At 52.2% G+C, this 13,887-nt stretch overlaps 1 protein-coding gene across 9 annotated transcripts in view; it reads left to right on the top strand.

Annotated features, from left to right (window-relative positions):
* The window catches only part of MGMT (O-6-methylguanine-DNA methyltransferase), a 285,335-nt gene that overhangs the window by 34,834 nt on the left and 236,614 nt on the right, over window positions 1-13,887 (top strand). The window contains exon 1 of one of the 9 annotated variants that reach the window (XM_029245277.1): window positions 1,593-1,642. The exons of 7 other annotated variants lie outside the window; for them this stretch is intronic. The gene's annotated coding sequence lies outside the window, so the exon portion shown is untranslated. Of the gene's footprint in view, window positions 1-1,592; window positions 1,643-12,578; window positions 12,963-13,887 lie in introns of those variants that run through there. One more of the 9 variants, XM_029245275.1, reaches the window with a different exon arrangement.

The following is a 13,887-nucleotide window of genomic DNA, read 5'->3' on the forward strand; positions in this document are numbered from 1 at the left end:
CATTTATTTATTGAGGTATAATTGACATACAACATTGTATTCGTTTCAGGTGTACAACATAATGGCTCGGTACTGGTATATATTGCACAACGATCACCACAGTTAAGTCTAGTTAACACCTGTCACCGTAGTCTTTTCTTTCTTTAAACATGGCTGAGTTGCTTGCTGTCTGTGGCTGGTGGATCCATTCTCTCAGCTGCTGCTGTCTGGGTTTTGCTTGCTCTTGCTTGTGGTGTCGCGTTTCCCTGCGTGCCTGGTTCTTCGATTGTACTGGACGTTACGTTGGAAAAATTTCTCCATGATTTGCTCTTAAGAGTGACGTGGAGCCTGAGGGGCTTCCCAGGGGAAGCGCTGACTACACCAGGGGCCTGGGATCGCTCACGTGGCTGGGACCTGAGCTCTGCCTCACCTCGCCGTGGGCTTGGGCTCAGAATTCCTAGCTGTGGGCGGTGTCCCCTCATTAGACCACTGGTTCTAACTGGGGGCGATTTTGCACCCCCAGCCCGGGACGTTTGCCACTGGAGGCGTGTCTGGTTGTCACAGCCGAGGAGGCGCTGCTGCACGCAGTGGGTGAGGACAGGGCTGCAGGTAGACGTCCCACCGCACGCGGGCCACCCTGCCGCAGGTCTGTCCCCAGTGTCAGTAGTGCCACGCCGGCACCATTCACGGAGCCTCTGAATAACGTCTTTTGTTCTTCTGGCCTGAGGTCTTTTTTTCGTTTAAATTGACACACAGTTGATTTACAGTATTGTATTAATTTCAGGTGTACAGCATAGCGATTCAGTCCTTTTACAGACTATACTCCACTGCAGGTTGTTACTGGATAAGGGCTGTGAACAGCATGTTTAAAGCCCAGCTGGTTCCCGTCTGCCCCTGCGTCTTCCTCACTACCCACCCTGTTGTTATCAGTGGCTTCCTGTGCCCTCGCGCAGGATTCTTGTGGGGCTACCTCGGTCTCCTTCCTTTCCTGATCCCCCCTCCCCGGCCCAGCAGCGTGTCCCAGCGTGGTGGGTGGGTTTTCTGGGAATCCCCTGCCCCTCCGTTCCCTCCTCAGCAATGCACTGAGGGCGGGTGAATCTCGGAGCACCCGGGTGGCACCGAGTCTCCCCCTCACTGCTTCCTGGACATCCAGCCCCAGTCGTCACGCTGCTCCAAGGGCCTCGGCCAGCCCTGCCCTTCCCTCACTCATCTGCTGGACTCGCCATCTCTGTAACTCCGTGCTCCGTGTTTTCTTTTCCCTGTGTCTTTGCACACCCTTTCGCTTCCACTCACAAATACCTTCTTAATCGACCCCTTCCGAATTCCTACCCGTCCTTCAAAGCTCTCCTCCCGTAAAGATTTTCCTGGTCCTTGAACTTGTTCTGTTAGTTTGTGATGTACAGCAAAGTGAATCAGGTGCACGTATACATATATCCCCTCTTTTTTAGATTCTCTAGCAGCCTCACGTGCTGTGTCTTCACTTGGTTGTGTTTGCTGGTGTTTTGATTGTGTTAGTTACCTGGCAGATGGGGAAACCTTTAAGGCCCCGGAAGTAAATACGGATCTGCTTTCAGTACATTTTATCTGTTAAGTTGCAGCAGCCAGGAAACAGCCTCAAGCTTGTCTTTTTCTTCCACCACAGGTTTTAGGGTTTGAATCAGAGGTAAGACGTTTACTAAACGGCCGGGTTCTAGGTGGTATGTTACATCCTTTGTAGGGTGGTGACACCTCCTGTGCAGTTTTTGTTTTGGGGGAGCCTGCTGTTTCCTCTCTCAGCGACGTGGCTTTCTGTCCCAGGAGAGGCCCTCTGCTTCTCGGGGGCCGTGGGGAGCCCGGTAGCACTGAGCCTGTGTCTCTTCCCGGTGCCTGGTCACAGCCGTTTCCTCAGGACTGATTACCTCAGGGGTGGGGTTAGACACCTTGTAGGCGAAAACCCTCTTCCAGGTGACTCACCCCCGTTCAGTCCACCCCACCTTGCCTGCTTGGAGACCATCGATTTCAGGTGAGGAGGTGGGGGAAGCGTCTGCATGACCTTTAGAGGGTCTGGAGGGGGTAGTCAAACTGAGAGGTTCCCGGAGGGAGGGGGTGGGGGAGAGGTGTTGTGAGGTCTGGAAAGGTAGAAGGGAGGTGAGAGGATGCCAGGTGATCTCTGCGTAAATCATGGTGCTTACCGGGAGGTGAGCAGTACAGGTCTTACGCTCTAGAAGGAGAAGGTCCAATGGGTGCCGACCTCTCACTTGGAAAACCAGATTAAATAGACGTCTCCGGCCAGACGGCTCATCTGATTGAAGAAAGCAAAGGTAACATTTTCTGCCACAAGGAGTGTGTGTGGATATTTCTAGTTACGTATTTCAAGGAACTAATCAGTACAATGAAATTCTGTGATATCAGATTGTCCGGTTATTTCGGGAGAGTCGCTCGGGCAGGCTTTGGTTTGCGGAGGGAGGTGTGCGATTCCCACGTGAAGCCAGAACTCTTGTCTGCCACTCGGCTTTACGAGGGTTCTGTTCGCTTTTTCTTTTTGGGTTGAAGCTTTTGCCTTTCCTGTATGAGACGTTTATCATCGCTACCCCAGAGTGTCTGGAATAGATATTGCCTTAAGCTGTGGGATGAAGTTTATTCCCACGATGGTTTAATTTTTAGTGTGTCCGCATAGTGTGTATGCTCTTGTTCATGGGATACACATGGCAGATCCTGCCCCGTGAGACCAACATGCAAAATCGCATCTTCCATGCACATCGTGTACCAGGCACTGCGCACACCTAGGACTCCCATCCTCATTTTTGTTGCCTCTTTCTCTTTTTGTTTTCCTGGCACATTTATATTTCTTTGTAGTCTTGTGTTATTATTTCTGTACAAAAAGTTGTGTTTCACCAAGTAGAAAAAATTTTCACAGTAATAGCAGTTAATTATTTTAGTTCCGGGCTTCCCTGGTGGCGCAGTGGTTGAGAGTCCGCCTGCCGATGCAGGGGACACGGGTTCGTGCCCCGGTCCGGGAAGATCCCACATGCCGCGGAGCGGCTGGGCCCGTGAGCCATGGCCGCTGAGCCTGCGCGTCTGGAGCCTGTGCTCCGCAACGGGAGAGGCCACAACAGTGAGAGGCCCGCGTACTGCAAAAAAATAAAAAAAAATTTTAGTTCCAAGTTGTTTAAAATTGACAGAATTACTAAATCTTCAGCTCAGTTCCACTGTAGAATGATTTAGAGACACTGTAATTGCTGTTACTTTTTCTAGTTGATCCAGAGGTGACTTTAGACATGTAACTCTGCTCTGAAAGACAGTCTGTTTCTCTGATTCTTATCTGTTTGGCTTTTCCTCAGTTATGTATGATTCTGGGATGTAAAGTCTGCTTGGTTCATTGAAATCTATACGTGTAATACTTAAAATTTTTTTAAATAGAAAAAGAGCTTTTTCTGTCTACCAGCTTTTGATAAAAGTGGGACACTAAAAAGTTATTGCAGAGCAGCAGTTGAGAGGAAGAGGAGCAGAGGGTCTGTGCGCCCCGGACTGGGTGCCGTTCCCGGGGGTGTGTGTGGACAGCACCCTTGGGTGCAGGGCTGGAAGGGAGCTAGAGCCCGTGCAGGCCCCCCGGTGCACGCAGAGGGCTCCCCCACACGCACACCCCGGTGTGGCTGGGAGGCAGCCCAGGCAGCTGCCCTCAGTGGTTCTGCCCAGGGAGACCCCTTTTCCATCTCCTTGGAAGACCACAGGTGACCAAACCAGCGGCTGCCAAGTGGGGTCAGCCCAGAAAAGGAAATCTGGGTGTCATGTGCCACGGAAATGATTCCTTGGTGAATATTTTTTGGATATTTCGTAGACACTAAAATATAATACAGTTGTCAAAAATGTGGCCTTGTGGGAAACTACACATCTTAGGGAAAACGCTAAAACTGAAGTGTGAGGATGGGTGATACATTGGAAGAGGTGGTACAAATTCTGTGTCATTCTCCGCGGTGCCTGTCTCAGTAGCGTGAGTTGGTGGGTGCTGTCTCCCGGGGCAGGGGCACCTCCCCGGTGCCTCTCGCATCCAGAACCCTCTGCTGGGCATGGGGTGGCTGTGGAAACTGGGGGGTGTGGGGTGCTGGAGCTTACTGCATCTCTGTGGGGCAGCCAGGGCAGCCCTGAGGGCGCTGCAGGACCCTGGTGCTGGTGGCCACGTGAGGACCTGGAGGTGCCCTGTGGAGAAGCATCTCAGCTGATGAAAATATGGCGGGCACCATGTATGTTGGGGAGGACACTGGAGTTGATGTGTGAGAATGGGTGAAATAGTGGGTATATTGGAAACATGGCGAACAGATCTCAAGCTCTGTCATGAATCATAGACTTGCTGGTTATTTCAGTTGGTTTAGTCATTTTATTGATCTGTATCTCATATGAGCCAGGGAAGAATTTGAGGAGGTTTACAGACATATACATAATTTTAAAAATGAAAAACATGTAAGATATAGATGAAGGCATTAGGCACAGGAAATAAGGGCAGGGAAATAAATAAAGCTGGTATTCCAAACAAGTGGCACAGCTTTTCTATAAAATGGCTCAAAACGGGCTGGATTTTAAGCAGTGAGCTTCTTAGTGGCCAGAGCAATGACGGGATCCAAATTAATTGCTGGTAAGCATCACTTAGGTTCTGACTTGACTATTCTAAGAAAACACGTGCACCTGGCTGTTTTTGAAAGCGAGATGGAGACCTTCTCCAGAGATATTTGGGGCTCGGCATGAGCAAAGAGAAGCAGACGTGGTTAGCGGGAGGCTCGGTGCCCCCAGAGATGGGACTAGACACCGTTTGCACGGTTCTAAAGCTGCCTGCAGCATTGGCACCACGCGGGGAGCTGGTTCAGGCAGCACCCGGGCCTGCCCCCTCCTGCCGGGTCAGCGTCTGCATCCCCCAGGCCCTGTGAATGGCTGCCCCAGAATGATCGGGTTCGTGGGGTGAATTCCTCTCCAGGGCTGCCTCTCTTTGTGGCATTTGGGCTTGGCTGTTGTCAGGTCAAGGATTTAGAGCGGGCTCTGTCCTGGGCGTGTGGCTGGTGAGAGAGGGCAGCAAATTTGATCTACTTGAGTGTCTGCTCTGCAGAGACAGTGTGCCAGGGCCTCGGGGGCGGCAGGAAGGAACAAGGCCTCCATTCTGCCTGAAGACCTCCAGAATGAGGGCAGCCAGGTGTCGGCAGCCACCCCCAAACTCCATTCACTGGAGCTGTCATTTGCTCAGTTGTCACAGTTTCACAGGTTTATGGGTTGCCTGTAGCGATGCTTATTAATGTTTTCTTTGTATCAACTTAGTTCTAATGTAAACACCTGCGTCCGCCTTGTCCTAAGGAATTCCAGTGAAGACAAGTGTTTGATACATATTCATTTTATTTTTTCTGTTACATGTTAATTTAATCCATAATTCATAAACTTGTATCTAAACGAATCTCACCCAGTTCAGCACTCTAGTCAGACAGCCCCATCCGTTACCTGTTCCACGGGGCTCTGGAAAAGTCACTTTCATGTCTTTAGCCTTGTGTTTTTCATCAGAGAAATGGATGCGCCTAATTCACAGGGCTCTTGTAAAGATTAGAGAAGAAGCATACGGAGAGCCTGGCACACAGGAAATGCAGGAATGGTCAGGAAACGACTCGTCCTGTTATTAGATTGCGTTGTGGGTCAGTAATGCAAAAAGAAAAGAAGTTGAATTATAGTCTGTACACTTCTCAGTGTCCTAAATGGAAGAAGTACGTTTGATAACTTTTATAACAAGCATTGGCGAGAATGTGGAGAAATCAGAACCCTTGTGCATTCATTGTTGGTGGGATTGTACTGGGGCAGCCGCTGTGGAAAACAGTATGGTGGCTCCTCACAAAGTTAAACATAGAATTACCATGTGATCCAGCAGTTCCACTCCTAGGCATAGACCCAAAAGAACTGAAAGTAAGGACTCGAACTGTTATTTGTACACCGGTGTTCATAGCAGCATCATTCAGCATAGTCACACATTGGAAACGACCCAGATGTCCATCGAGGAATGAACAGATAAACCTCAGAATATGGTCCATCTATACAATGGAATGTTACTCAGCCTTAAAAAGGAAGGAAAGTCTGGCACAGGGTACAGCATGGATGAATGTTTTAGACATTACGCTCAGTGAAACAAGCCAGATACAAGAGGACAAGTACTGTGTGATTCCGCCTGTATGAGGTGCCTACAGTAGTCAGATTCACAGAGATGAAAGTGTGGTGGTTTCCAGGGGCTGGGGGAGAGGAGAGGGGACGTGGTGTTGAGTGGGTACAGAGTTTCTGTTGCAAGTGATAAGGAAGTTTTGCGTCCGTAGTGGTGATGGTCACACAGATACTGTGAATGTATTTGATGGCACTGAATTGTACACTTACAGACATAAAATGCTAAATATGTGTATTTTACCACAATAAAAAGAAGTACATTTGATAACTTTTAAACAGAAGGAACATTTGGGACACTGTGTCTATCACACCTGGTCACAGGCTCAGCGTGCCACCCAGGTCTCCTGGACCCACACCTTGGACACCATCCCTGGGCAGGAGGGAGGGCGGGCACCACCCAGAGCATTGCTGTCCCTGTGGGTGAGGGAGGTGGGTCTTCAGGTGGGTTCTTCGTCGGACCTTCGGGGACCACAAAAGCAATTCCAGAAACTGTCCCAGCCTTGGTGTTCCGTATAGGAAAAAAAATGAGAAGTAAAATGACCTTGTAAAGGACGTCATGAAACAAGGGAAGGTGACGATCAGTGTTTCCACCAGGATGCTTGTCATCACCCCAACGAATAAGTTTGTGTGTCGTCTTCTTCTGGACGGGGAACTTCCCAGCTCCACTGGCTCTAACCTTGTGTCCTCTTTGCAGTCAGTGTGTTCCAAATCTTGTGAATAGTCTTCTAGAAAGGGAGAAAATGGCAGTATCTTGAAAAAATCTTCGTTAAATGTTAGTTTGCATGCTAATAGATAAGGTACTTAGTATTTAAAGGAGTCGTTAATTATCAAAGCGTTTTTTATTCTGTTACAGCCTGGAATTTTCTTCTAATTCAAGTTACCCTTGAAATTAATGTGGTAGATCGATAAGATTTTCATCTGTGAATACTATCTGAAGAATTCAATCTGTTGTAATTTAGATAAAATGTATCAGCTAAGTTCTGTAGCACGAAGTTTTACATTCCTGCTAGTTTTTGAAATATACTGTAGAGATTTTCCTCATGGTAGTGGGAACATATGAGAGAGAGATATGATTACATCAATCAGTTATTTGAACAAAGACTGGGTATAGCTTACACATGATTTGGTAATAATCCCTATTTCCAAGGAAAAATATTTGCACAATACTTAGTCACTGTGTCATTTGTAGATAAAGGTTATGCGGGCTTCCCTGGTGGCGCAGTGGTTGAGAGTCCGCCTGCCGATGCAGGGGACGCGGGTTCGTGCCCCGGTCTGGGAAGATCCCACATGCCGCGGAGCGGCTGGGCCCGTGAGCCGTGGCCGCTGAGCCTGCGCGTCCGGAGCCTGTGCTCCGCAACGGGGGAGGCCACAGCCGTGAGAGGCCCACGTTGGTTATGAGTTGGTCTTTGTTTTTATTGAAACATAGATTCTGTGTGTAAATGTGGATTTTATGTATATCTTCTCCATGTGTATGACAGGTGTCTGAAATCAGTCAACTTGAGCACAAATGAGTTTTCTATATTAAACATTGAATTTCATTTGAACCTAGTTTGATCCCACACCTTCATCCTCTTTTGCCTACCGTGAGCAGAGCCCAGTAGCCAGAGACAGCCTCGTCCTGCCCCTGTCCTGTGCGGCCCAGAATTTCCTGAGCCGGGTCAGTTACTGGGGTGCCACCTGACCCTAACCTGTCCCCAGCTCACTGACACTGCCCGGCCCAGGGACAGACGGGGTTGGATCTTTGCTGGGAGATGGGGAGGGGGGATAACTCAGGACCAGAGGGATAAAGGGGGTTCAGAGACTTGGCTGTGCTGTGGCCTGTCACCCTTTCTGGGAAGACACGTGTGCGGGGTGAACGCAAAGCCCACGTGGAGCCCGGGATGGAGGGTCACGGGGGCCCCGAGGTCCCCCGTGGGTGCTGACAGCTCACAATACAGCCAGGAGATGGCTCCGCGCGGGTGAGATGTGCGTTGCAGAGGGGAAGGATGGGAGCTTGAGTGCCTGTTGGTGACCCCGCACTGCTGTCGTCGGCCCCAGAGCTGAGGCTGAGGGGCACCTCCAAGAGGACCGCATGTGCTTCTTTGGACGAGCCGTGCAGACGGCCTGCGGTGCGGGCGGGAGCGCACTCTCGTTACTGTACAGCTCTGTGTGAACGCGAGTCCTTAAGCTGGCTGGTTAAAAGGGAAGTTGGTGCTTTAGTAACAAGTACAGCTCCCCAGATAGGGCTTCATTTGTGGGTGAGAGAGCAGGACTGTGTGTGTGCAGGTTCTGGATCTGGCTCGGCGATGTGTACCCTCCAGCCTGGCCAGCATTTAAGCCAAAGGTTCGAGACCTTGACATCTTGAACCATTGTGTGAGCAGTTCGACATCCAAGGGTAAAAAAATTCAGTGTAAGAGTGGGTGAAAGCGGGTGTATCCTGCAGGACCTTTCTCTGTGAAGTAGAGTCACCTGTGCTGACTGGAGGGGCCCTCAACAGATACGTTTGTCTTCCAAATAGAAGCTTGAATGCCCCACTACCGAGAAATCCCATCGGAAGTGAACAGAGCAAAGCAGGTGTTCCTTGATGGGTCTTTCTTCTTTCCTTTCCTTTCCTTTTCATTCATGAGTGATGGTCGTCAGGGACAGAATCTATTCCTGATGGCCCCGGCCATGCTCCTGGATTGTAATGAGGGTGAAGCAGTGACTTCCTTGGCACTTACTCACTTTCGTCCCTTTTGGAAACTCAACCAGATATTCACTCTTATTTTGATGGGTCACTAAAATGATATACACTCCTAGCAAAGACGGAAGTAGGCCATCCGCGACAGTGGGGACCTTTGAGTATTTACAAAGCATCAAGTGTAGACAGCAACTATTGGAGCATATGGGGGTTGGAACCTTTGACAGTTGAACCCCGAGTGGGGTTAGCAGCAGGACTGCAGCTGGTGCTCGTTCACTGGTCGCCTTTTGGTATGACCCCCACACCTCCTCCCACTTAAGGTTCACGAGGGGAGAGGCTCGCTCCCGCGCCACCCCTGTGCCTGCTTTGCCTTAACGGGCAGTGCCGCCCCGGGACGCTTCCCTGTCTCTGCCTCTCCTGGCTCCTGGGCCACAGAGGCCTCTTGAGCATGTCTTTGGGTGTCCTCGGCGCTGCTTTGGTAGGTGTGTGGGGGCTCCTTCCGTTATTTCTCTGCTGCGGGCGGGCGTTGTTAGGTACATGGGACCCTGCAAAGCCAGACGCCCAGCCTCAGAAAGGGTTCTCAGGCTCTTGTCGTGACCTTGCCCAGCTGTCTGTCCAGCGGCCACCAGCTACCCAGTGACACTGCTGCCTTGCCTTGTGATGACCCCCGGCTGCTCCCACACCTTTCTCCACCTCATTGTATCTTTTGGCTGCTAAGTGCCTGGCCACCACGTTGCTCTTCAGTTCACACGAGAGAGACAGGGACGGCAGGCGCCGGCACGCGCACACGGACGGAGGTGCTCTGGCCGCCCCGCAGGCTGGCAGCCTGGGGTTGACTTCCCAAGGGGCCGTGAGTAGCGCTGCCTGACCCTCGGGTAGCCCCGACTGTCTCGTCAGTCCGCACGGTGTCCCCATCACAGAGGAGGAGACGGGGCCGGAGTGGTTGCCGGCTCTGCTTTGCTCTCTGCAGGCCCAGCTCTGTCCCCGGTCCCCTGGGGAAGGCGTGTTCCCCAATCTAACTTAAGCGCCGCAGCCGGGGACTGATGCCGAGTGGGATCTCCCTTCAGGTTTCCCACAAAGGTTTTCTCCAGCTTCCTAATAGGATGCATTGTTTCTGTCACCTGCAGTGAGGATGGGACCCTGTTAGGAGGATGCTGTAGCAGATGGAGCGTGATTCTGGCACATGCCCGCCTTTCCCGCCTGCCTTATGGCTTCAGCCCCGAGCACCCCATTGGAGGGAGGGCCCACTCCACCCTTGTGGCTGCAGCAGGTTTCCTGTGCCAAGTCATCAGGCTGGAGACCACCGCGGCCACACGGTGTGACCCGGGGCAGCCCCTGGGCGCCACCCCTGGGCGTGGCTCACGCACCAGAGACACTGGTGTCAGTGCCCTGGCTCCATACTCTGTTTATAACACTAGAAAACAAAGAAAACCCCCTGCTCTGGGAAATCTACCATCTTCCTTTTGAAAGCGTTCCACTCTGTTTACTTCTTAACGGATGAAATATGTAAAGATATCTTCTAAATTTTAAAGTACCAAACACACATGGAAAAAAGGCCAAGCGTGTATCATATCAGCTTGCGTGCTTTGTTGAGGATCATAGCTTGGCGCGTGGTCTGTTCGGCAGGGAGATCCTGCCCGATTCTTTTTCTCCTGTTACTGACTGTCCGATGCTCCACCTGAGGCCGTGCTGACTGACAGGTCACTATGATGTCATCTTTCTGTAAGCCCTGGACTGCTATAAGTTATGTTTTAAATGTTGTAATTAAGATTTTGAGACTACTAAACTGTCTTTGAGGGGAAGAACCTGTCCCCTTCTCCAGAGAGATAATTAATTCTTAGAGTATATGGGTTTTTGAAGAATTTACTGTAAGATAAAAGACTGGTATTTTATTCTTGCATTTATTAGTATTTAATCAAATGGAAAGTGCACTTTTGGTCTGGAAATCTTGGCTTCAGCCACAGGATTAGACTGAATTATTGTTTGAAGAGTAAAAGGTATAGAATTATATGTTCAAGTTATCAAGCCACTGAGAGGTTTTGGGCATAATGTAGCTAATTTAGAACATAAAATTTCTTGCCTTGGGTTAATGGTTCAGAAGCGGCGCACATGTCAGTGGCTGCTTGGCCTTGCGGTGAGGATGGCGTCTGTCCCTCCAGGAGCCTTGTGCCGTCAAGGCTGGCTCGTTCCCAGCCGCCGGGCGTATCTGGAACACAAGGCTCTTCCATTTTGGGATATAAGTCATCAATCACACCGTGCTTCTCACCCGAGAATCGTTTACCGCAGAAACAGAGTGCAGCTGACTCTTTATTAGGGATAAGGGGACCTAATCCTGTGGTCCTTAGTGGTGGCCAGGCTTAGCACTCCTGCAGACTAGTGGCTGGTCTTTCTAAGCCAGTACGTAAGAAATTCCAGAAGACTTTGGTAACCACATCTTGCTTGAGGTTGCGGTGTCAAAGACAAGCGGGTGAGCGTGTGGGAATCAGCGTGGTCTTGTGATTTGTTCGTTAGCAGGTGGGAGAGAAGGATCCAGCACCACCAAACCTGGGACAGGCTGATAATCACTTACGTGCGCTGAGGTCAGGAGGTGGCAAACTTTTCCTAAAACGGACTGGATGGTAAATAGTTCTGGCTTTGCAGGCTGTGTGGTCTCGTCACAACTACAGCTGACCCTTGAACAACATCGGGGTTAGGGGCACCAAGCCCCGTTCCCCCTGCACCCAGTTGAAAATCTGGGTATAACTTACGGTCAGCCCTCCGTATTTGTGGTTCTGCGTCTGCGGATTCAACCAACCGAGGGTTGTGTAGTCCTATAGCATTTACTGTTGGAAAATAATCCGTGTATAAGTGGACTCTGATGGTTCAAACCTGTGTTTTTCAAGGGTCAGCTGTACTCACGAGAACTGCCGTCGACAATACAGAATGAGCCTGGCTACATTTTAGTGAAACTGTATTTATAGACTCTGAAATTTGAATTTCGTATCGCATGTACGAAATTCGTATCACATTTCGTAACACACGTCATGAAGTGTTTTTCTTCGGACTTCTTCTAACCGTTTAAAAGTGCCCTGCATCCCACCGACCCCTGATCATTGTCGGGTGCTCAGGTACCCAAGCTCTTCACCCACAGGTGTCCCTACTCTTCAATCTCAGCGCTTCTTGGCCTTGAGCACCTTGCTGAATTTGCAGAATACACCCAGGGAAATACTGATGAAGCTGCGAGGGGAGGAACGGGTTGCATCTGGGCCAGTGGATCCTGGCAGCCCCCTTGCTTCGGGCGGGGACGTTTCTGTAGGTCTCCCCGAAAGCCACGGTTGATTCCCATTCCAGGTGTGGGGGTGCCTTCCTGGCCATTTGTCGGAGCCCTCTCTGAGGATTTCGGTGGAGCCTGCTGTGGAATCTGGATCTAACTGTATTCACTGTGCTGTTTGAATCAGTGCAAACAGGGAGTGGGGTGTTGAACCTGGAGACAGCATTATGGTGAGTCCCCCTGGTAAGCTAATTATGTCACCGACACAGAAAGCACACGTTTTTAACGTAGACGTTCCATGCGTCCACAGGTGGAAATCTTTATTAACTGGGACTTCTTTCTCGTGGCTTGATTGCAGACAAGCCTGTGCTACTTTGATACTCCAGGGCTCTTCTGGGGTGCGGAGGATTTTGAATCACATCTTGCTGTCAGAGAGAGAAGTGTGAGAGCTTTTCACTTCGCCAGCGACCCTGCGCATCCCGGAAGTGTGCTCTCCTTCAGCTCTGCGGCGACCGCGGCCAGGGGCCCGTCCTGTCCTGCTCCGCAGCGGGCGTCTCTTGGCTTTGGCTGCCCTGCCAAATGGAAGAAGGCGTTTCTCTCAGATCTTCCCACCTGTTCTCCCACGTTACTGATTCTCTAAGAAAGCTAAACTGTGCCCAGCTGTAGAGGTGGATAAAGGATGAGGTTGTTTTCTGCCGTGACTACGGAAGCTGATGCTTCCCAAGACACGGCAGTTCCAAGAACTGACGCTGCATTGTGAGCACCAGCCTGCCGCTGTCTCCCGCGCCACGGCCAGCTGTCAGCGAGCAGCTCCGGACTGAGTCGGTGCCTCAAGTGCGGGAACGCTTGCAGGCTGTGAGGCGGTGCTGTGGGCAGGGTGGGCTCGGCACCCGCCCCATCTGATCCCCAGACAGGTATTTCGGTCAGTGATGGTCACAAAGGCAGTTCTAACAGGGGGAGTTAAAAGTGAGGGGAAACGTGGCATGTTTCATCGTTTTTTCTTCACGGTAGATCATTCTCGGTCCTCACTGAAGTTCAGGATGCCAAGGGTGACACGGGGACGCTCTGAGATTGGGGGAGGCAGGGGCTCGGGTGTCAGCCTGCTGGCCGGGCCCTGCGGCGGCGGATGCGGACCCTGCGCCGCGGGGCCGGGCTCTGTGCGGGGGGCACGAGGCGCCCACGGGACTCCGGGTTCCCCGCGCCGTGGACTCGGCCGCTCTCCGCATGCTGTCTGGAACCCCGAGGGGCGTCTAAGCGTAAAAGCGCTGGGGCGCACCCTCGGGATTCAACCAGCGGACCCAGGCCCGGCGGCTTGGCGCGCGGGGAGCTGCGCTGGGGCTTTCAGCCGCAGGTTCGGGGGCGTGTGCGCCTCCTGGGGCGGCCGCGGCCCGGTGTCCGCACACGCTGCCCTGGAGGCCGGTTCCCGTGGGGCCTCACACCCCCGGGGGCTCTCTTCCTCCCCCCGACCGCCCCGCCGGGGGCGCCGCTCACACCTCAGGTGCCCGCAGGGGGTCGGGGGGCGCCTGGGCCCATGGGAACGGGACCCGGGCCCGGGAGGCCGCACAGGGTCAGCTGCCGCCGAGACCCCGGCGGTGCCAGAGCTCCGAGGCCTCAGGCCGCCTCCCTTCCCCCTTTGCTGGGACCCGGCGGCGCCGGCGGGGGTGCGAGCTGGCCAGACTCCGTAGGGCCGCGTTGGGCCCAGAGGACCGGACAGCAGGCTGGGCCGGGACGAGGTGACCTGTGATGCGCGCGCTCCTCCGGAGGCGTGGCTGCAGCCCCAGCTGGCGCTTCATGTACCCCCCCCCCCCCCCCCCCCCCCCCCCCCCCCCCCCCCCCCCC

Source organism: Monodon monoceros, unplaced genomic scaffold (assembly GCF_005190385.1).
Source record: "Monodon monoceros isolate NGI ecotype Baffin Bay Population unplaced genomic scaffold, NGI_Narwhal_1 Super_Scaffold_4, whole genome shotgun sequence".
Lineage (NCBI taxonomy): Eukaryota > Metazoa > Chordata > Mammalia > Artiodactyla > Monodontidae > Monodon > Monodon monoceros.